The 25,126-nt window shown below is 45.1% G+C and overlaps 1 pseudogene; it reads left to right on the top strand.

Annotated features, from left to right (window-relative positions):
* The first annotated feature begins 5,749 nt into the window (after positions 1-5,749).
* Positions 5,750-25,126, top strand: part of LOC141133629 (beta-1,3-galactosyltransferase 5-like) — a 29,619-nt pseudogene continuing 10,242 nt past the window's right edge.

Here is a 25,126-nt window from a genome sequence, read left to right as displayed (position 1 = left end):
GCAATAGTAGATCCCACACCAGCAACAATAGACCTCCTTAGCAAAAATAGACACCCCTGTCCCATAAAAATAGACCCCCCCCCCCCAGCACTAATGTATCACTCACAACAAAATACCCCCTCCACCAGAAACAACAGACCCCCAGCAGAAACAACAGATTTCCCTGCAGCCAGCATCACTAGATCCCTCCCAGCAACAACTGATCCCCAGCAACATAAGACCCACCCCCAGCAACAGTAGATTCCACACCAGCAACAATAGACCTCCTTGGCAAAAATAGACAACAATAGATCCTCCCAGCAACTAGCATCAATAGACCCCCTTGCCATTACATACATTCAGTGCTGGAGGTGCCGGAACTGCGTTCCCCCACGTTCCTGCATGAAAAAAAAGCCCTGCCCCTTCCTGACCAGAGCGTTTTTTTTGCAATTCGGCGCTGCGTCGCTTTAACTGACAATTGCGCGGTCGTGCGACGTTGTACCCAAACAAATTTCCCACAAATAGAGCTTTCTTTTGGTGGTATTTGATCGCCTCTGCGGTTTTTATTTTTTGCGCTATAAACAAAAAAAGAGCGACAATTTTGAAAAAAAAACAAAATATTTTGTACTTTTTGCTATAATAAATATCCCCATTTTTTTTTCTTTAAAGCTATTTTTTTCTCAGTTTAAGCCAATATGTATTCTTCTACATATTTTTGGTAAAAAAAAAAAAAAAAAAACGCAATAAGCGTATATTGATTGGTTTGAGCAAAAGTTATAGCGTCTACAAAATAGGGGATAGATTTATAGCATTTTTATTATTTTTTTTTATTTACTAGTAATGGCGGCGATCTGCGATTTTTATCGTAACTGGGACATTATGGCGGACACATCGGACAATTTTGACACATTTTTGGAACCATTGGCATTAATACAGCGATCAGTGGGATTAAAAATGCATTGATTACTGTAAAAATGTCAGAGCCAGTGAATGGGGTTAACACTAGGGGGGCGGTGACGGGGTTAAATGTGTTCCCTTGGAGGTGATTCTAACTGAAGGGGGAGGGGACTGACTAGAGGAAGTGACGGATCGTGGTTCCTAGCTGATAGGAACACTCGATCTGTCACTCCTGTCAGAACAGAACAGGGACGGGTGTGTTTACACACACCCGTCCCTGTTCTGTCTCTCCCGGTCACGGTCGCTCGTGGCTGGAGGTCATGGTGACGGTCGGCCACAGGCACTGGCACCCCCGTGCGTGCGCCGGCTATCCGGACCCCGCAAGCCGACATACAGCTACGTGGTTTCACGCAGGGGAGCCAACCTGCCGCAGTAAAACTGCGGCGGCTAGTCCGGAAGCGGTTAAAGGTGACCCTACACCAGGGCTGGACTGGGACAAAAATTTGGCCCTGGACTTCACCCAGACTGGCCCACTTTGACAGGTCTCTCCCATGCCGGCTTGCCACCCAAGCCCCCCCCCCCCCCCCACTAGCTATTAGCCGTTCTACATTATTTCTCTTATAGGCAGTACCAGTGGGGAAGCTAGACATTATTTCACCTGGGGCAAAGAATCAGTTTGGTGCCCACCCCCCCAATGGAACAAGATTAGGCAGGAAAGTGAGGCCGCCCTCTTTCCAGATCGTATGATGAGCTTCTAAGTGTTGACTCCTGAGCATCATGTCTGTATTCAGGCGCGCTGCATAACTAGCCAGGGAGAGGAGGTGAGCACTGCGGGGGGGACAGAGGACTGGAGGGAGGCAGCGGTCCACTGTCACTGAAATCGGCCCACTGAGCCATCGGCCCACCGGGAAACTCCCTGTAGTCCCAATGGCCAGTACATGCCTGCCCTACACTGCAATCAGTCAGATCAGTGTTTCTCAACTCCAGTCCTCATGGCGCCCCAACAGGTCATGTTTTCAGGATTTTCCCTCAGATGAAACGGCTGTGGTAATTACTAAGGTGGGGGAAACTGATTAAATCACCTGTGCAAAATAATGGAAAGCCTGAAAACGTGACCTGTTGGGGCGCCTTGAGGACTGGAGTTGAAAAACACTGAGTTAGATCTTAAATAAATTAGATTTAGTGCAAGAGCCTGATTGATTTCCTATAAATTGAATTAATCTTTCAAGTGCGTCTTCCTATTACCTATTTTTCCGAAATATTGAGTTGTACAGAGATTGGCCAATCAGATTGCATAGTGCATGACCACCATCTTTAGTGCCAAATTTGGAATGTAGATGTGACATGGCTAGGGTTGCCACCTCATCCCTTTGAACCCGAACACATATTAATTACACAGGTTCTGTGGCTGGTAAATAAACTCACTTGGTGCCTTATCTGCATTAAATCAGCCTCAGAACCCGTGTAATTCATATGTGTTCGGGTTTAAAGGGATGAGGTGGCAACCCTAGCCATGACCCACTTGTATTTTCCTAACGATATTTCTTGGGCATTATACAAGGCACATGAGAAACCACCTTTTTTCATGACATGCTAGAGTGATCAGGAATCTTCAAACTACGGCTCTCCAGCTGTTGCGGGACTACATGTCCCATGAGGCATTGTAAAACTCTGACATTCACAGACATGACTAAGCATGATGGGAATTGTAGTTCCTGAACAACTGCAGGGCCGAGACACAATAGCAGATACACTATGAATAAAAAGGAGGATATTGCAATTCAATAAATTAAATTAATAACAATGTTACTATGGATAAACCAGTAAAAAGGTGAATCTCCAAGGGCAATTCTAGAATAAAAATTAATTGCAAAGTGGGTGACAAAGGCTAAAAAATTAAGCATTTCCACGTGCTTCCATCCCTAAATCTAATATTAAATTCATAGTGTATCTGCTATTGTGTCTCGGTTCATTTATGGTGGCAGTGTGAGGTCGGGCCGGGCCAACTTGCCGTCTGGGTTAAATTTCCTCCCTGGGAGCTGTGATGTGTCTGGCGGGCCTCCTCCCACTCCCCGCCCCTTGTGCACCTGGGGGGGGGTGTGGGCACCGCCACAACGCATCAGCGTCACGGATCCCGTGTCTGACGTGCGGCGTCCTCCTGAGCGCCGTCACGACACGTGGGAGCTACGCTCGCTGGCATGCTGAGGGATTGTTGGTGCGGGCTGGCCGGACATCACGCCCGGCACGTCCTGCCCCTCCCCCTGTAACGCTATGCGGCGTGACGTCAGTGGGCGGTCCCGTTGCGGCGCCTACATTGGCGCCTTCCGGACGGTGCTCGGCACACGAGGCCTCTCTCCACACCGGTCAACACACAACTCAGGTTTTCTTTCTTTCTAATCACTCCTATCTTACTTCAGGTATCCAATCATCACTATATCTGTTTTCCACGTCAAACCGTCCTTTTCTATCAATCGTGGCACCTCCTGCTTCCTTTCACCTATTCCTTCCATCACCTTGTAGTGTCAGCTCTCACCTTCACCTCCTCCCCCCTCCTCCCATTTACCTCTTTTCACCCATTCACGTTTCTCTATTTCCCCCTGCAAACACCTTAGTTTATCTTACTTTTCACCCCACACTTAGGTTGCCTGGTTCCGTGCCCGCCCTGGTTGGCGCCTGTGGGGCGCCGCTGCTGGTCTGCCCGCTGCGGCTCCCGGTGGGGAGTGCGCCTGGATGGCTCATGCTGCCCGACACCATACCTCCATCTTTGTTGAATTCGAGTAAATTAGAATGCATTGGGTTTGGGGGCCTTTCTAGTTTCACCCCCGCTTACCTATGCATTCATTCTATTAATCATTATCTAAATTCATGCCAATATCTCTACTTTTAGAAACATCAAGTGCTGGCTCCTGACGAGTGGCCCTTCAGCCACGAAACACGTAGAGCTGCCATACTCCTTGCTACTTTATACCCATACAGCCTTATCAGCTAAACCACATACCCTACTTAAGGATCCAAGAGGCCCGAGTCTCTGCAGGCATTACTATACTTTATAAATTTTATCCTTATGATATTTTTGGTGCACTTTGGAAAGTTGTTGCTTGCCATTTCTTGTGATATTTAATATTGCTTGCTAATTCTCGTGATATTTAAGTCATGATTGAGATGTATTGTATTACCCATGCATTACCACCATGTATATGCATATTTACCAATGTACCTTGCTTTTTATCTGATGGCAACCAATAAACTCCATTTATGTTCCACCAAATGATGCTCCACTCAAAGTCCCGCCCCCTTGCTCTCTCCCCTTTGAATATGACAGGGATGGAAATATGTGACCCTACCGGTCCACAATTTCATTTAAAGTCCCGAGGGATGGAAGAACTGGCCTTACCAAGTCCCTAAAACCAGTTTCACTATTTAATATGTGGTACTAATAGGATCAAAAGAACACCAGCAATTTTCTTCAGGTAGCTGTAAATACTGTAACAAGACAAGCCTGCCTGTCAGTAAGAAGATAACAGGAATGGATCTAGCTAAACTGAATACAGTGTATATATATATATATATATATATATATATATATATATATATATATATATATATATATATATGCAACACCTGGGATGCATATATATACACAATACACTATAAGTGCAGCTAACTCACTGATTGTCCTGCCTAATCTAGCTAACTCAAATGAAATGACACTGTCTCTCTCTCTTTCTCTATCTAAACACTCTGGAACACACTACACAGGGCCGCCGTGCAGGCGGCCTTATGTAGTGTGGGGCGTGTTCTATACCCCCAGAGCCATAATTGGCCAAAGCCACCCTGGCTTTGGCCAATTACAGCTCTCTCTACCGACGGCGCTGTGATTGGCCAAGCATGCGGGTCATAGTGCATGCTTGGCCAATCATCAGCCAGCAATGCACTGCAATGCCTCAGTGAATTATGGGCCGTGACGCGCCACACGAATTTGGCGCGAACGGCCCATATCGTTCGCAATTCGGCGAACGATCGAACAGCAGATGTTCGAGTCGAACATGGGTTCGACTTGAACACGAAGCTCATCCCTAGTGGCCACACAAAATATTGACACTTTGGGCCCAATTTGGACATTTTTACTGAGGGGTGTACTCACTTTTGTTGCAAAGGTTTAGACATTAGTGGCTGTGTGTTGAATTATTATACAAGCTGTACACTCACTACTTTACATTATAGCAAAGTATAATTTCTTCAGTGTTGTCACATGAAAAGCTAAAATAAAATATTTACAAAAATGTGAGGGGTGTACTCACTTTTGTGAGATACTGTATATGTGTTCATATGTTTATACTTTTGGTAAATGTGTTGACATTTATTTATTTATTCATGCATTTATTTATTTATTTTTTATCATTTATTTATGTATTCATTTATTTATTATTTTAATTTTTATTCATTTATTTATATATTTCCACACAGTGATTTACATATTTTTGATGGTTTTATTTATTTATGTATTTATTTATTTGTACATGATGATGTATACACTATATTGTCAAAAGTATTGGGATGCCTGCCTTTACACGCACATGAACTTTAATGGCATCCCTGTGTTAGTCCGTAGGGTTCAATAATGAGTTGGCTTATCCCCCCTCCACCAAATAATTTGGACCAGTGCACAAAGCAGAGTCCATAAAGAGAAGTTTGGGATTTTTGGAAGGCAACTCCCATCTGCATACCCAAAGGCTAACTAGTGCCTGTATGCATCTTAGAAGGTTGAATTTCTAGGTAGCTAAATCATACTTGTTTAACTGGTTGTTGTCTGTTGTCTTTTGGCATCTCAGAAGGTTGAGTTTCTTGCAAGGCGGATCTTTTCACACTTTTAGTCATCTCTGAATGTCATAGCCTTCTTGTTCCCATCAGGTCAGCTGAGTTTTTCTATATGGTGCCTTACCTCATATGTCTGTGAGTATTATTTGTGTTTATCGTACAATAACCAGTAGTACGGTAGTCAGAGGAGCATACAGTAGCCAGGAGGAGTTCAGGCTGAACCCATATCTCTACCTCTATATATACACTGTAGTGGCTGGGTTCCCGTGTGTGGCTCTTTCACCTTCTGTTCTCCCATCAGTTTCTGTTAGCCTGTATGTGGTTGTTTGCACCCGATCTGTGATTTGGACTGCAGTGAAAGATTTTGCCATGCTTTAAGCGGTTCTCCAAGTTTTTTGAATGAGTCACAGTTTGTATTTTAGTTTTGTATAGAGAGAAGGTCATTTTTTTTCTGTTTTGTGTACTATTACAGAAAATTGTTGGCTTTCCTACCTTAATTTGCCTTTCCTGTATGTGCAGTATGTCAGCCTAGGTTGGCCATGAGTAGCCTGACATGATGTGCTCCGGGAATATGGAAAATTGTTGCCTTACTTACAGTAATTTGCCTTGGATGATCATCGTGACAACCTAGGTTGGCCATGAGTAGCCTGCTCCTGCTCCAGGAATATGAAAAATTTCTGTCATACTTATCGTAATTTTGTTTCCTTGATGCTCAACATGTCAGCCTAGGTTGATCGTGAGTAGCCTGCTCCTGCTCCAGAAATATGGAAACTTTTTGCCATACTTACCGTAATTTTCCTTACTTGGATGCTCATCATGTCAGCCTAATGCCCCGTACACACGGTCGGACTTTGTTCGGACATTCCGACAACAAAATCCTAGGATTTTTTCCGACGGATGTTGGCTCAAACTTGTCTTGCATACACACGGTCACACAAAGTTGTCGGAAAATCCGATCGTTCTAAACGCGGTGACGTAAAACACGTACGTCGGGACTATAAACGGGGCAGTGGCCAATAGCTTTCATCTCTTTATTTATTCTGAGCATGCGTGGCACTTTGTCCGTCGGATTTGTGTACACACGATCGGAATTTCCGACAACGGATTTTGTTGTCGGAAAATTTTATCTCCTGCTCTCCAACTTTGTGTGTCGGAAAATCCGATGGAAAATGTCCGATGGAGCCCACACACGGTCGGAATTTCCGACAACACGCTCCGATCGGACATTTTCCATCGGAAAATCCGACCGTGTGTACGGGCCATTAGTTGCCCATGAGTAGCCTGACATGATGTGCCCCAAGAATATGGAAAATTTCTGCCATACTTACCATAATTTGCCTTTCTTATGCCGCGTACACACGACCGGACTTTACGGCATACTTTGCCCAGCGGACTTTTCGACGGACTTTACGACGGACTTTACGAATGAATGGACTTGCCTACACACGATCAACCAAAGTCCGACAGATTCGTACGTGATGATGTACGACCGGACTAAAACAAGGAAGTTGATAGCCAGTAGCCAATAGCTGCCCGAGCGTGGGTTTTTGTCCGTCGAACTAGCATACAGACGAGCGGACTTTTCGACCGGACTCGAGTCCGTCGGATAGATTTGAAACATGTTTCAAATCTAAGTCCGTCAAACTTTTGAGAAAACAAGGTCCGCTGGAGCCCACACACGATCGAATTGTCTGACGAAATCCGGTATGCCGGACCAAGTATGCCGTAAAGTCCGATCGTGTGTACGCGGCATTAGATGCTCATCATGTCAGCCTAGGTTGGCCATGAGTAGCCTACTCCTGCTTCAGGAATATGGAAAATTTGTTGCCATACTTACCGTATTTTCCTTTTCTTGGATGCTCATCATGTCAGGCTACTCATGACCAACCTAGGCTGACATGAATTGCTCCAGGAAGGAAGATTTATATATCTCTAACTAATCTACTGCCATGATGTTGTGTGTAAGCAGAAGAGTACTGTCTATATAACTGTGAGATCTAAATGTTGGATCCTCTTGATCATGCCTAATGTGTGGTTGGGTTTTACGTGTTGAGAATTTATGTCAGCTAAGGCTACTTTCACACTGCTCTGTATCAAAAGTGTCTAAAAAACGCATATGGTTTTTTGACACATTTGCATTACGTTTTCCCAATATCACTTTCTACTATTCTAATGCGATTTTCATGCAATTTCCAGTGTGACTATGCAGTGCTACTTGCTTGCAATTTTGATGCAACTTTGATGTGACTTTAGAAGTTGCAACAGCTTGATCAGAAGCATTCCTATGTGACTTTGATGGACAAGTTTTTTTTTGTTTAACCCACACTTCTCCTCCCTGGTCATCCTTGCTGCTTCCATCAATCAATCCTGCCTTAGCTATGATTAAGCGCTAATGAAGCATGAAACGCATTCGCTGGAGTTGCTGTATTTCCCATTATGGTTTGTGGAGGTGTTTTTACATCAAGAATCATTACATAAAGATGATTTTAAAGGACGTGTGGCTAACCAGATTTTATTTTGTTCCCTGATCCTTCCTTAGATCGATCGATTGATCCGTCAGTTGAACCATCCTTCCTTTGATCAATCAGTCAATCCTTTTTTTAAATCAATCCATCCTTCCTTCAATTGATCCTTTGATTGATTGAAGGAGGAAAGGATCTTTTGAAGGAAAGAAGGATCAAATAATCAAGGGAAGGATTGATTGATCAAAGGAAAGACCAATTGAAGGAAGGATCAATCGAGAGAAGAAAGGATCAATTGCGCAAAAGAAGGAAGGACCCAAGGAAGGCTCCAAACTCTCAACTATATCAAAATCAATGGATGAAGGATGACTAGGGAGGATAGGGAGGGACCTTTCCTTTGCTCGATTGATCCTTCCTTCAATTGATCAATCCATGATTCCTTCCTTCCCCTGACCCATCCTTCCTTCAATCAATCCTTCCACCGATCGAAGGAAGTAAGGATCGGTTGAATGAAGGATTGATTGATCAAGGGAACGATCTATCAAGCGAAGGAAGGATCGATCAAGCGAAGGAAGAACCCAAGGAAAGACATGCTGGTAGGTTAATTGGATCCTGTCTAAATTGGCCCTAGTATAGGTATACTATATATAGTATACCTATACTATATATATGTAAAGCGCTGCGTAAATTGACGGCGCTATATAAGTGCCTGAAATAAATAAATAAATAAATAAGGAAGGTTCCAAAATCACAGCTGTATCAAAATCAATGGATGAAGGATGAATAGGGAGGAGAGGTGAGGGTTTAAAAAATAAAAACACTCATTGATCAAAGTCATATGAGAATGCTTCTATGCTGGTGCGACTTCTGTGAGATGACATAAAAGTCGTTGATGCTGAAATTGCACTGAAGTCCACCAGGAACCCTTTCCAAAATTGCACTGTGCTGAGTCGCATTGATGAGAAGGGCACCATTGAATACAATGGGATTTCCCTTGTCATGCGATTCTGTGAAGCCGGACTTTAGCACTTTCCACAGATAGTGTTTTTGATGCGGTTTCCATTCATTTTAATGGAGGCTCCAGTGTAGCCTATAGGGAAGTGATGGCGAACCTTGGCACCCCAGATGTTTTGGAACTACATTTCCCATGATGCTCATGCACTCTGCAGTGTAGTCGAGCTTCATGGGAAATGTAGTTCCAAAACATCTGGGGTGCCGAGGTTCGCCATCACTGCTCTAGAGGCTGAGACAGCACGTTGGAGCGATTGTCATAGAATTTCCTTGTTCGGCGTGTCCCAGAACAAAGCTCGGTGTCTTCTACAGCACAGGATAGACAGGTAGGAACACACGGGAGGGGGGAGCTCCATCCCAACCAGACAATCTTCTCTTTATTATATTTCTTACAATGCTCTGTAGAGTCTCTGCTTGGTGGTCTTCAGGAGATCATTTAGGAATTCATTATCATAGATCTTGATATTAATGAGAGATAATTGTGGAAGAACCTGTTGCAGCGGTGGGTGTTTTTGTAATCCCACATGGTAATTTCAGCACCTGCCTTTCATTTTTTTTAAGGGCAGGTCACACCTGTGCAAATAAAAAATGTACCGTAGGTGAAAACTATTTTTTTTCATGTTAATCTAACCGGTTCCCGACCGGCTCGTGTACATATACTGCGGCTCAATGGCACCGCTGTGCGAAACCCCGTACGGGTAGGGGGTTCCCTTAAGAGCTGCCAGAGGGCATGCGTACGCCTGCTGCACGGCAGGGGATCCAAAGCATGTGGTCGAAGGTCGCGATCGCCACCGGCCACGTGCGATGGTGTGCACGAGCGCCAGCTCGTGCACACGTGTGTAAACAAAACTCCCTGTGCTGTCAGAGGAGAGGAGACATATCATTTGTTCCTAGTAGGTAGGAACAGCAAAATGTCTCCTCTCCTACTCAGTCCTATCCCAATACAGTTAGAACACACAGCCAGGGAACACATTTAAATCCACTGATCGCCCCCTAGTGTTAACCCCTTCCCTGCCAGTGTCATTTACACAGTAATCAGTGGATTTCTATAGCACTGATCGCTGTATAAATGTCAATGTTCCCAAAAATGTGTAGAAAAGGGTCCGATCTGTTCGCCGCAATGTTGCAACACCGCAAAAAATCTCAGATCACCGCCATTACTAGTAAAAAGCTAAAATAATAATAAAAATGCCATAAATCTTTCCCATAGTTTGTAGATGCTATAACTTTTACGCAAACCAATCAATATAAGTTTATTGCAATTTTTTTTTAACCAAAAATATGTAGGAGAATATATATTGGCCTAAACTGATGAAGAAATTTGCTTTTTAAAAACATTTTTAGGGGTGTTTATAATAGCAAAAAGTAAAAAATATTGTTTTGTTTTTTTTCAAAATTGTCGCTCTTTTTTTGTGTTTAGTGCAAAAATAAAAACCACAGAGGGGATCAAATAGCACCAAAAGAAAGCTCTGTTTGTGGGGAAAAAAAGGACGCAAATTTAGTTTGGCGTACAGGATTGCGCAATTGTAAGTTAAAGCGACGCAGTGCCAAATTGTAAAAAGTGCTCTGGTCAGGAAGGGAGTAAAACCTTCCGGGGCTGAAGTGGTTAACCACTTCCGGACCGCCGCACGATGATATACGTCCTAAATTTGAAGTGGATGCCATAACCCCGGTATCCTCTTCTTCAGTGGGCAGTCTAGTTTCTGATAATAGTGGTCTCTGCGGCGGATTCGCCGCAAAATCACTTTTATCGACAATGGGAGAGGGGCCTCCCCTCCCGCCGCGCTCCGGTGCCCTCCGCTGCCCTCAGCTGCTTACTGGAGCTATCAATGGCGTCGGAGGCGATCGTATCTTCTCCTTCTATGGAGACGAGTGAGGGGAAGATGGCCCCCACCTGGCTCCATACCATTGCTGGGTGGAAGCGACGTCAAAACGTCACTTCCTCCCACAGCTCTTAAAGACACATTTTTTTTTTTTTTTTAAATGACAAAATGTATTTTTTTATTTATTTTTTATTGCATTTTAGTGTAAATATGAGATCTGAGGTCTTTTTTGACCCGAGATCTCATATTTAAGAGGTCCTGTCATGCTTTTTTTCTATTACAAGGGATGTTTACATTCCTTGTAATTGGAATAAAAGTGACAGATTTTTTAAAAAAAAGAACAGTGTAAAAATAAAAAATAAAAAGGTAAAATAAATAAGAAATTTTATTTTTTTAAACTCACCTCATCCCGCCGAGCTCACGGGCAGAAGCGAAGGCATATGTGAGCAGCGCCCGCATATGAAAACGGTGTTCAAATCACACATGTGAGATATCGCCGCGATTGTTGGAGCGAGAGCAACAATTCTAGCCCTAGACCTCCTCTGTAACTCAAAACATGCAACCTGTAGAATTTTTTAAACGTCACCTATGGAGATTTTTAAGGGTGAAAGTATGTCGCCATTCCACGAGCGGGCGCAATTTTGAAGCGTGACATGTTGGGTATCAATTTACTCGGCGTAATATCATCTTTCACAATATCAAAAACAATCGGGCTAACTTTATTTTTTTCATTTAAAAAAAAAGTGCGCTTGTAAGACCGCTGCGCAAATACGGCGTGACAAAAAGTAATACAACGAGACCGGTAATTTTTTTCTCTAGGGTGTTAGAAACAAAAATGTATAATGTTTGGGGGTTCTAAGTAATTTTCTAGCAAAAAAAAAAAAATTTTAACTTGTAAACAACAAATCTAAAAAAAAAAAAAAAAAAAAGCTTGGTCCTTAAGTGGTTAAGCTGCTTTGCGAAGGTGAAAATAGTTTTTTTTTTTTTTTCATGACTATTTGGTGATCTGCAGAAGATAATTCTGGAGAGATACAAAGTAACTAATTATCATAGAACTTATGTTGCTGAGAGATGATTGTTGAAATAAATGTGTTACAACGTTTGGTGTGTTTGTGATTCTACATGGTTACATTTTAGTGTTTCTTTTTGATTGTAAATAAGTTAAACTCTAAATGGCAACCTTTTATCAGACAGGAAGGAATCTCTCCAACAGAGCCCCTGATAGCAGTAAAACAGGTTCTTCATTCTATTAAAAAAAAAATAAAAAATTCAGACTGAAGCCCCCCCGCAGTGGTCCCGGCACACCGCTTCTGGCTGGCGTCATGTCTACCGGGGGTTACTTCCAGGTATCACAGGCTCCGGCGCTGTGATTGGCCCGGAGCTGTGATGACGTCACTCCCGCTCATGAGCGTGGGAGCCGCCGGTATCGGCACACTAGCTGAAGAAACGTCACGAACGAGCTGTCTCTCCAGTGCGCAGGTGCAGATGACGTCAGCACATGCGTATACAGTGAATATCTCAGGAGGGGATGATGAGGTCACTGACTCCACGTGGGTGCCTGATAGGAGAGAGGAGGAGGAGGAGACACATCTCCAACAAGGCAGGATGCCCTCCAGGGGCCAGCTTAAGGGCAGCACATCGACTGCATCACACCGCAGAGCTCCGCATGTGCAGGGCACTGCTGTCTCTGTGTGTTATTCCAAAAGTTCTTTGGTGTGGGCCTTTTTTGAGACGAGTGCATCAGATCCCACTGCTACTATTTGCAACATATGTCTCGAGCGTATCTTGCGTGGCCAAAACATCACCCGCTTTGGCACCACATGTTTGACCAGACATATGTTGACCTGCCATACAGTTCGTTGGCAAGCGTACCTAAAAGACCAACACCAAAGAACAAAGCGGACCTCTCCTTGCTCCTCATCAGCTGGGATCTCCAACCCCACTATACCTTCATTCCTCTCTGAAACCTGCACTGAGAGGAGTGAAGGTGTAGAATTAGGTGTGTCACAGCAAAGTACTTGCGGGCAATCTGCTATCGGTACACCGACGTCAGATTGTACCAGGCAAATTTCCCTGCCCCAGCTGCTGCACCTCCGAAAGAAGTTCGCTCCCAGCCATCCACATGCCCAGCGGTTGAATGCTAGCATGGCTAAATTGCTAGCACTTCAACTGCTGCCTTTTCAGTTAGTAGACTCTGCCCCCTTCCGTGAGTTTGTGGAATGTGCAGTTCCTCAGTGGCAGGTTCCCAAACGCCACTTTTTCTCATGGAAGGCGATTACGGCTCTCTACCGGCATGTGGAAGGCAATGTCTTGGCCTCGCTGGACAGGGGGGTCAGCAGTAAGATGCATATTACTGCTGATTCATGGTCAAGCAGGCATGGACAGGGATGTTACCTATCTTTCACCGTGCACTGGGTGACGCTTCTGGCAGCTGGGAAGGATGCAGGACAGGGTGCAGTAGTGTTGGAGGTTGTTCCGCCACCACGCCTCCAAAATTCTACCAGTGGTGATTCTTCCACACCTCTCTCCTCCACCCCCTCCTTTTCTTCTTCCTCCATGGCCTCTTCCTGTGCTGATTTGTCCTCGGAACCAGCGGTGCTCTGTAGGCGTTCAAGGGGCTACGCAAGCACACAGGCCAAAAGATGCCATGCGGTGCTTGAGCTGGTGTGCTTGGAGGACAGGAGCCACATTGGGGCAGAGATTCTGTCAGCTCTGCAGGGACAGGTTCAGAGGTGGTTGACGCCATACCAGCTTAAGCTAGGTATGGTGGTTTGCGACAATGGCACCAACCTCCTCTCCACCCTCTGACAGGGACAACTGACCCATGTGCACTGTTTGGCTCATGTCCTTAACTTGGTGGTGCAGCGGTTCTTGGGCAGGTACCTGGGCTTACAGGATGTCCTGAGGCAGGCCAGGAAAGTCTGTGTGCATTTTGCAGGTCATATAATGCCAGTGCTCGGCTGGCTGTCCTATAAAAGGAATTTAACCTGCCCAAGAACCGCCTAATCTGTGACATGCCCACCAGGTGGAACTCAACGTTGGCCATGCTGCAGCGGCTGCACATGCAACAGAGGGCCATCAATGAGTACCTATGCGGCTATGGCACCAGGACAGGGTCAGGGGACCTTGGTTTTTTTTCCCCACGCCAGTGGGCCATGATCAGGGATGCATGCACTGGCCTGTCACCATTTGAGGAGGCCACGAGCATGGTGAGCAGTGACAGTGCATACATCAGTGACACTGTCCCTCTTGTCCACCTGTTGGAGCACGCGCTGCGTGGAATAATGGACAGGGCACTTGAGGCAGAACAGAGGGAGGAAGAGGAGGACTTCCTTACCTCTCAAGGCCCCCTTTATCCAGACAGTGTTCCTGTGTGCCCGCCGATCACACAGGAAGAGGATGAGGAGGAGGATTGTGTCAGCATAGAGGTGGAACCTGGCACTCAGCATCAGCAGCAGTCTTCAAGGGATCATTTACAGACTTAAGAAACCCATGGACTTTTATGTGGCTGGGAGGAGGTGGCTGCGGATCATGTTGTCCTTAGTGACCCAGAGGACTCCGGACCGAATGCCTCAGCAAGCCTACGCTGCATGGCCTCCCTGATCCTGCAAAGCCTGCGGACGGTTCCTCGTATTCGTGGTATCAAGGGGAGGGATGATTACTGGCTGGCAACTCTCCTTGATCCACGTTACAAGGGTAAGGTTGCAGACCTTATCTTGCCGTCGCAGAGGGAGCAGAGGATGAAACATCTATGGGAGGCCTTGCAGGAAGGTTTGTGCAATGCGTTTCCAGAGCCTGGGAGGTTACAATTTCCTGGTCCTCCTGGACAATGTCAGTCACAGAAGGAGCGGTGGAGAAGGTGGCCGTCTGACCGATGCATTCAGACAATTTTTTAGTCCGCAGCCCCAAGGTCTGATCGGTTCCAGCAACCATCACCAGCGTCTGATTCACATGGTGCAGGATTACCTAGGGGTAAGATCAGACTTGGACACCTTTCCCACCGAAAATCCTCTGGGTTACTGGGTCTTGAGAAAGGATCACTGGCCAGAGCTTGCACAGTATGCAACTGAGCTATGCAACTGAACTACTGGCCTGTCCTGCATCCAGCGTTCTTTCGGAACGCACATTCAGTTCCGCTGGAGGCTTTGTAACCAATAACAGGGTGCGCCTATCCACCGAAACGGTCGATCGGCTGACCTTCATAAAAATTAATCAGTCTTGGATCATCAGATACCAAGCACCTGATGCTGATGTAACCGATTGATTTTTTTTTTAATGTGAGATCCCTTCAAGACTGCCTATGCTGATGCTGAGTGACTATCCTGTTATGCTGAGTCACAATCCTCTTTCTCCTCAATTTTCATGCTGATAGCTTGTAAGAACACTTTTGGTTCTGGACCGAATGCCTCAGCAAGCCTACGCTGTATGGCCTGCATGACGCTGCATGCAGTGGCCAAGGCCCAATTTTTCTGCCCCTGTTTAACAGGGTGTGTAATTACAATTTTTGATGCACTACTTTGCAGCAGGGCTCATTCCTGCGCTCCAACTAGAGTATCAGTGAGGGGTTGCGGTGTTGTGGCACCAGCGCCCAAGGCCCAATTTTTCTGCCACTGTTTAACAGGGGTGTGTAATTACAATTTTTGATGCAATACTTTGCAGCAGGGCTCATTCCTGCGCTCCAACTAGAGTATCTGTGAGGGGTTGCAGTGTTGTGGCAATTTTTATGCACCTGTTTAACAGGGGCGTGTAATTACAATTTTTGATGCAATACTTTGCAGCAGGGCTCATTCCTGCGCTTCAACTAGAGTATCTGTGAGGGGTTACAGTGTTGTGGCACCAGCACCAGTGCCCAAGGCCCAAATTTTCAGCCCCTGTTTAACAGGGGCGTAAAATTATAATTTTTGATGCAATACTTTGCAGCAGGGCTCATTCCTGCACTCCAACTATAGCATCTCTGAGGGGTTGCAGTGTTGTGGCACCAGCACGAGTGCCTAAGGCCCAATTTTTCAGCCCCTGTTTAACAGGGACATGTAATTACAATTCTTGATCTAATATTTCACAGCAGGGCCCATCCCTGCGCCCACCAAGAGTAACTGTGAGGGCTTACAGTGTTGTGGCAACACCACCACCACCACCACCAAAGGCCCAATTTTTCTGTCCCTGTTCAACAGGTGCATGTAATTACAATTCTTGATCTAATATTTCACAGCAGGGCCCATTCCTGCACCCACCAAGAGTAACTGTGAGGGCTTACAGTGTTGTGGCAACACCACCACCACCAAAGGCCCAATTTTTCTGCCCCTGTTCAACAGGTGCATGTAATTACAATTCTTGATCTAATATTTCACAGCAGGGCCTGTTCCTGCACCCACCAAGAGTAACTGTGAGGGTTTACAGTGTTGTGGCAACACCAACACCTAAGGCCCCAATTTCTGCAGAGTACAAAGGGCAGGCCCCTACTTTCAAACATCCAACTTAAAAACGACTCCTACTTGCAAACGGAAGGAGACAACAGGAAGTGAGAATAAATTTACCCCTAGGAAGGGAAATTCTCTCCTTTAAGAGTTAATATGGGAAAACGTGTCTCCTCTCCACTGATGCTTTACCACCAATCCTTGTTTCATTAAAAACCCCAAATTGTCAAAAAACATTTGTCATTGGGACAGAAAGTGTACAATGAAGGGGGAGTTGGGACTTTAAATGAAGCACCCAAAGGTGCCTCCATCCCGATAATGAATGCAAGAAAAAAAGGGGAGTTGGGACTTTATATGAAGCAATTGAATAGTGGAGGAGGATTAATATAAAGTATTTTATTAACATTGATCTCAAAGCATTAAATCATTGTTCATTTCATGTATATACACATGGAGCGTGCAGAAGCTGAGCAAAAATAAATAGGAACAGTTCATACATAACAACGCATGATCAGAATAGTAGATGTATAAATAGGTAAAAAAGGGAGGTGGTTCAAGCATGTGTCACAGGCACCATGCCCGCCGCTGGCACATGCACCCACAAAATGTCTGCGTATCTACAAACAAATGTAAAAACATCATAGAGTATACTGGTAATGGACAAATGAATATCAGTCCATGTGGCGTGTAGCTGCGGCATCAAGTAAAGCTCTACGCGTTTCGTGGGTTTTCCCACTCGTCAGGAGCGGATGCTGCAAGCACTCCTATGGAAAATATGTAGGAAGATGTAAAAAGTACAGTTTATTCATTTATTCATTCATCAGTTTACTCGGACTGATATTCATTTGTCCATTACCAGTATACTCTATGATGTTTTTACATTTGTTTGTAGATACGCAGACATTTTGTGGGTGCATGTGCCAGCGGCGGGCATGGTGCCTGTGGCACGTGCTTGAACCACCTCCCTTTTTTACCTATTTATACATCTACTATTCTGTTTATGCGTTGTTATGTATGAACTATTCCTATTTATTTTTAGTCAGCTTCTGCACGCTCCATGTGTATATACATGAAATGAACAATGATTTAATGCTTTGTGATCAATGTTAATAAAATACTTTATATTAATCCTCCTCCACTATGCAATTGCTTCATATAAAGTCCCAACTCCCCTTTTTTTCTTGGGACAGAAAGTGAGGTGAAATCTTCTGAAGAGGAGCACAGACAGCAAAACAAATGTCACAGGGGTGATAACCCTTCCCTATGTTTTCCAAAAAGCGTAAAAATAGATTTTTTGGCTGGAGCTACACTTTAAAAATGTATCAGTTCAAAATTACAAACAGATTCTACTTAACAACAAACCTACAGTCCCTGTCTTGTTTGCACCGCCTGTATACTGCTGTTCAGAGTATCTAGGGCCTGGGGGCCCCACACCTTTCCTTTTTTAATTTAGGTGCGGGGTTCCCCTTAATATCCATACAAGACCCAAAGGGCCTGCTAATGGACTGGGGGGGGGGTACCCATGCTATTTGTCTCACTGATTTTCATCCATATTGCCAGGACCCGACATTACATTAAAGCCGCAAGGAGTTTTAAATGACTTTTATTCCTTTAAAAATGTCATTTTGTGCAGGGACTGTTCTAAGCACAGGAAACACGCGCCACTTTACAGGCATACTATAGACACCCCTCAGGTACGATATTTAAAAGAATATTTCACTTTTTTTTTTTTTCACTTTAAGCATCATTAAAATCACTGCTCCCGAAAAAAACGTCCGTTTTTAAAACTTTTTTTGCATTGATACATGTCCCCTGGGGCAGGACCCGGGTCCCCAAACACTTTTAAGGATGATAACTTGCATATTAGCCTTTAAAATCAGCACTTTTGATTTCAAACGTTCGAGTCCTATAGACTTTAATGGGGTTCTAACGTTCGTGCGAATTTTCAATCCGTTCGCAGGTTCTGGTGCGAACTGAACCGGGGGGGTGTTCGGCTCATCCTAATCTGGAATATGCAGTTCAGTTTTGGGCAGTTCTTAAAAAAGGATATCAGGGAACTGGAGAAAGTGCAGAGAAGGGCAACCAAACTGATAAGAGGCATGGAGGAGATCAGCTATGAGGAAAGATTAGAGGAACTGAATGTGATCTCTCTTGAGAAGAGGAGATTAAGGGGGGATATGATCAACATGTTCAAATATATAAGGGGTCCATATAGTGAACTTGGTGTTGAGTTATTCACTTTAAGGTCATCACAGAGGACAAGGGGGCACTCTTTACATCTAGAGGAAAAGAGATTTCATCTCCAAATACAGAAAGGTTTCTTCACAGTAAGAGCTGTGAAAATGTGGAATAGACTCCTGCCAGAGGTGGTGCTGGCCAGCTCAGTAGATTGCTTTAAGAAAGGCCTGGATTCTTTCCTAAATGTACACAATATAACTGGGTACTAACATTTATAGGTAAAGTTGCTCCAGGGAAAATCTGATTGACTCTCTGGGATCAGGAATGATTTTTTCCCCCTGCTGTAACAGATTGGATCATGCTTTGCTGGGGTTTTCCACTTTCCTCTGGATCAACTGTGGGTGAGGGATTGGGTATATGGGATTGCATGATATTATTTTTTATTCATTTATTTATTTTTATGGTTGAACTAGATGGACTTGTGTCTTTTTTTCAAACTGATTAAGGCCCCATGCACACTGAAGCTCATAAACGGGCGTTTTTGGGAGTTTGGGCGTTTTTTTTTTTAACAGCCCATAAACTCCCCTCTATGTTACCCTATGTGTCCATGCACACATGGACGTTTTTGGATGTTTATTGGCAGTGGAGTTTATGGGCTGTTTTCTCAACGCCATAAAATCACGTTCAGGAGTCGTTTTTCTGACCACAAAAAACGCCAAACGCTCATAAACGCTGATAAACATCTATAAACGCTCAAAAACGTGGCTCACCAGCTTTTTTTTAATGTATTTGATCCATTGGAAAAAAAGAAATACCGTATTTATCGGCGTATAACACGCACCGGCGTATAACACGCACCCCAATTTAGGAGGGAATTTTAAGGAAAAAAAAAACTTTTAGGAGGGAAGTTGAAGGGAAAAAAAACTTACATTTAAACGCCCATCATTGCAGCCTTGTCAGTGCAGCCTTGTCAGTGCAGCCTTCCCCAGTGCAGCCTTCCCCAGTGCAGCCTTGTCAGTGCAGCCTTCCCCAGTGCAGCCTTGTCAGTGCAGACTTCCCCAGTGCAGCCTTGTCAGTGCAGACTTCCCCAGTGCAGCCTTGTCAGTGCAGACTTCCCCAGTGCAGCCTTGTCAGTGCAGACTTCCCCAGTGCAGCCTTGTCAGTGCAGACTTCCCCAGTGCAGCCTTGTCAGTGCAGACTTCCCCAGTGCAGCCTTCCCCAGTGCAGCCTTGTCAGTGCAGACTTCCCCAGTGCAGCCTTTCCCAGTGCAGCCATGTCAGTGCAGCCTTGTCAGTGCAGACTTCCCCAGTGCAGCCTTGTCAGTGCAGCCTTGTCAGTGCAGACTTCCCCAGTGCAGCCTTCCCCAGTGCAGACTTCCCCAGTGCAGACTTCCCCAGTGCAGACTTCCCCAGTGCAGACTTTCCCAGTGCAGCTTTCCCCAGTGCAGACTTCCCCAGTGCAGCCTTCCCCAGTGATCCCAGCCATTCTGGGCTTCAAAATCGCCGATCGGTCAGTCGGTCCTCGGCTCTTTCCGGCGGCTGTCGTTCACTTTCGGCTCCACTCGTAGTCCCGAGCGGAGCTATCCGAACAAAACACAACAAAACATCATACACATTGAACCCAAAATATAATAAAACAGTTTCAAAATCCACTATAGCAATTGTTAATCCAAAAGGGAAGGTGTGAAAAGAAAAAAAAAAGGGGGCTAAACATTAATTCCTTCTTTCCCCAATGACCCCAAACATTTCTCATATGGGAACACACATATTATAAATAATGGCCCCCATGGATATTCGATGCTGTATACCAGTGATGGTGAACCTTGGCACCCCAGATGTTTTGGAACTACATTTCCCATGATGCTCATTAGGGATGAGCTTTGAGTTTGACTCGAACATCTGCTGTTCGCCAGTTCACCGAACAGCGAATAAATTGGGGTGTTCGCGGCAAATTCAAAAGCCGCGGAACACCCTTTAAAAGTCTATGGGAGAAATCAAAAGTGCTAATTTTAAAGGCTTATATGCAAGTTATTGTCATAAAAAGTGTTTGCGGACCTGGGTCCTGCCCCAGGGCACATGGATCAATGCAAAAAAAGTTTTAAAAATGGCCGTTTTTTCGGGAGCAGTGATTTTAATAATGCTTAAAGTGAAACAATAAAAGTGTAATATTCCTTTAAATTTCATACTTGGAGGGTGTCTATAGTATGCCTGTAAAGGGGCGCATGTTTCTCGTGTTTAGAACATTCTGACAGCAAAATGACATTTCAAAGGAAAAAAGTCATTTAAAACTACTCGCGGCTATTAACCTCCCTGGCGGTATTCCCGAGTGTGGCTCGGGGTTAAATTTCAGCACCATTAGCGGTAACCCCGAGCCACACTCGGGATTGCATTGCAGGAGCCTGGTGCAGGAGCCACGGAGGGGGATGCCGGACGAGAACACCGGAGGAAGAACCAGAAGAACCAGAAAAAGAAGAAGATGGAGGAAGAAACCGAAGGAAGATAGAAGATAGAAAAAAGAAGATAGAAGATGGAAGAAAAAAGAAGCATTTAAATAAAGGAACTGTCAAAAACTGTCTCTTGTCATTTTTAACATTTTTGACACTTTTTTTGTGAAATGGTAGGGGTACAGTACCCCCTTACCATTTCACACGTAAATAACGGTGGCATTCATATGTATATCATGCTCCCCTGCAGTGAGGAGATGATGTGCTGTAACCTCTAGCAACCAATCAGTGAGCAGTATTACTGTACAGTAATCTCTAGCAACCAATTAACAAGCAGAAATCATTTGCTGTAACCTCTAGCAACTAATCAGTGAGCTGTAATGTGTGCTGTAACCTCTAGCAACCAGTCAGTAAGCAGTAATGATATGCTGCAACTGCTGGCAACCAATCGCAATTGCTGCCTGATCTGACACAGTAACTTATTTTAAGTCTAGCTGGTATTTATTGTATGTCTCAGTGATGGTGGTGGGCGAAATTGCATGGGGGGGGGCCCTAGAAAATTTTTGCCCAGGGTCCAGTCAATATTAAAGACAGCCTTGCTTGTATGGACTGACGTACAGGTACGTCAGTTGGCGCAGGAGAGCCGACTTGCCGCTGTATATCTGTGTGAACAGGTCGGCAAGAGGTTAAAGCGGAGTTCCGCCCAAAAGTGAAACTTCCGCTTATCTTTCTCCTTCTCCCCCCCTCCGGTGCCAAATTTGGCACCTTATAGGGGGGAACGGGTACCTGTTTTTGACAGGCACCCTTTCCCCACTTCCAGAGAATATAGGGAAGCGCCGTCCCTCGGAAGTTCGGCCCCCCTCCTCCTTCCTCTGCCGCCAGGCCAATTAGAAATTGCAGCAAAAGGCTTCACTGCTGGTTAACCGTACCAGGAATGGCGGCGGCAGCACTTGACTGCCTATCCGAAAATTGGCTGGGGTGCCAACATCGCGGGATCCCTGGACAGGTAAGTGTCCTAATAATAAAAGTCAGCAGCTACAGTATTTGTAGCTGCTGACAGCGACTTTACATTTTTTTCGTAAGGGGGAGGAACACCTCTTTAAAGGGGTTATAAACCCTCTTTTTGTTTTAAATAAAAGTAACAAACATGCCTACTTAGCTGCTCTGTGTAATGGTTTTGCACAAAGCAGCCCCGATCCCATTTTTCTAGGGTTCCCTGCCGGCGCTCCAGACCCCCTCCTTTTCATCGGGTGCCCCCAAAGAAAGCCGCTTTCCCTGGGAGCACCCGTGCGGGCTCACTCCCCAGTCCTGCTGCTGCATCCATTGACACAGACAGCAGGACTCGGCCCCCCCCATGCTCCTGTGTCACTGGATTGATTGACAGCAGCAGGAGCCAAGGGCTCCTGCTGCTATCAATATGTCCAATGAGGACAGACAGTGGCTGGAGCCACTGCGCTCGTGGACATTGCTGGATCAGATTGGGCCCATGTAAGAAAAAGAAGGAGGGGCTGGGGGGGGCCGCAGTACAGAGGCTTTACAACCACTTGATATCTGTCTCAGTCTGGTCCCAGTGTAGCTACGTAGATCTGGCCATCCATGCTGCTGGTATCCCTGACAACAGCAGGGCTAGAGTGTGAGAGGAAGAAGCAACACAGGAAGATAGTCAGTTCATATGCTGACAAGAAGCATGCTGATAGGAGGAGAGAGCAGAGTGGCAGAGAGAAGAACTCATCATTGTGTTGTGCCTAACCTGTGCCTAACATCAATAGTATGTAAACTATTTGAAGGAACCAAAGGACCATATCCAAACATTTGCTGATGAAAATAGTATCATTAGTAGTAACAAACATGGATTTGTGAAGAACCATTCTTGCCATTCCAACCTTTTAACATTCAATGAGAGATACTTAGGGGGGAGAGAGTGGGGAAGCCCTGGGAATAGACCCCCTTAAAGTTAAAGCTGCATTTGACCTATTGCTTATACTAATAGGTCCACAAGTTCAGGTGAGAGCACGTGATGAATGGTGGTGGGACTCACTTGTGCTGTTGATGAATGTGAAGGATTAAGGAAGAAGTATTTTTTTATCACCACAATTGAAGGGACTTATGTGTTGGACGTGTTTGTATAATTTGTATTATTTTTGTCACTTTAACACCTTCCCTAGTGGCATATAGCACAATGACGGCTGGGCGGAAGCACTGTTGTTCTGGAAGGACATCATATGGAGGTCTTTTCCCCTCTCCTCTCCTGCCGACTTCTGCGGGGGATCATTTCAGCATGGAGAGCGGGGTAAGGGGACGGTAAATATATCATATTTACCTGGCTCTTCCTTTCCTGAACTAACACAGTGAGTGTTCGATACCGATCGCTCTTGTGTTCATTAATAACTGAAGCATAGTAAACTGTGTTTACTATGCTTTGGTTTGCAAATGAACAGGAAGCCTCAAAGCGCATGCTAATCTTTCATTCTGTGCAGCCGAGTGTGTAGAGATGGAGGTTGAGGACTGTGTTCTTAATCTCTTTTCTCTGTCTCAAAAGTGACACATCAGGGGTTTGTTTAGACCCCTGATATTTCCCCAAAGCTCCCTAACAGGGCTGCTAAGTTAAAAAAAAAAAACAATTAAGGACCTACTGGAAATCTGTTTACCTCAATTATTTGTCAGCTTAGCTGTACCTTACTTGATACCAATTTTCACTGTTTTATATATTGTTGCTGTCTTTCCTTGGCTCTGCCCTTTCCGGGATCTAATGAAACTATAATAAAACTATATTTGAAAAAAAAAAATATTATAAATAATAGAAAAAAATAAAATAAAATGGTAAAACAATAAAAAAAATAAAATAAAAAAAAATATAAAAAATACACCATCCACTGCTCTACTGACACCGTCCACTGCCCTACTGACACTGTCTACTGCTCTACTGACACCGTCCACTGCTCTACTGATACCGTCCACTGCTCTACTGACACCGTCCACTGCTCTACTGACACCATCTACTGCCCTACTGACACCGTCCTCTGCTCTACTGACACCATCCACTGCCCTACTGACACCATCCACTGCCCTACTGACACTGTCCACTGCTCTACTGACACCGTCCACTGCTCTACTGACACAGTCCTCTGCTCTACTGACACGTCCTCTGCTCTACTGACACCGTCCACTGCCCTACTGACATCATCCACTGCTCTACTGACACCATCCACTGCTCTACTGACATCATCCACTGCTCTACTGACACCGTCCACTGCCCTACTGACACCGTCCACTGCCCTACTGACACTGTCCACTGCTCTACTGACACCGTGCACTGCTCTACTGACACAGTCCTCTGCTCTACTGACACGTCCTCTGCTCTACTGACACCGTCCACTGCCCTACTGACATCATCCACTGCTCTACTGACACCATCCACTGCTCTACTGACACCATCCACTGCTCTACTGACACCATCCACTGCTCTACTGACATCAGCCACTGCTCTACTGACACCGTCCACTGCCCTATTGACACCGTCCACTGCCCTACTGACACCGTCGACTGCCCTACTGACACCGTCGACTGCCCTACTGACACCGTTCACTGCCCTACTGACACCGTCCACTGCTCTCCTGACACCATCCACTGCTCTACTGACACCATTCACTGCTCTACTGACACCATCCTCTGCTCTACTGACACCATCCTCTGCTCTACTGACACCATTCACTACTCTACTGACACCATCCTCTGCTCTACTGACACCATCCTCTGCTCTACTGACACGTCCTCTGCTCTACTGACACGTCCTCTGCTCTACTGACACCGTCCACTGCCCTACTGACACCGACCACTGCTCTACTGACATCATCCACTGCTCTACTGACATCGTCCACTGCTCTACTGACTAACATTGTCCCTTTTTAAGGTTTGCTAAGTTTTTATTTTTACCATGACATTGCATTTTTAAGTTTTTAGTTAATTTTAAATTCGCCTTACTAATTAGTAGGGATGAGCCGAACACCCCCCTGTTCAGTTCACACCAGAACATGCGAACAGGCAAAAAATTTGTTCGAACGCGCGTTTTAAAGGCTTATATGCAAGTTATTGTCATAAAAA

The sequence above is a fragment of the Aquarana catesbeiana genome, linkage group LG03, assembly GCF_042186555.1.
Source record: "Aquarana catesbeiana isolate 2022-GZ linkage group LG03, ASM4218655v1, whole genome shotgun sequence".
NCBI classification, from domain to species: Eukaryota; Metazoa; Chordata; class Amphibia; order Anura; family Ranidae; genus Aquarana; species Aquarana catesbeiana.
Note: the sequence above shows the minus strand (reverse complement) of the source record. Positions and strands in the feature narration are given on the sequence as shown.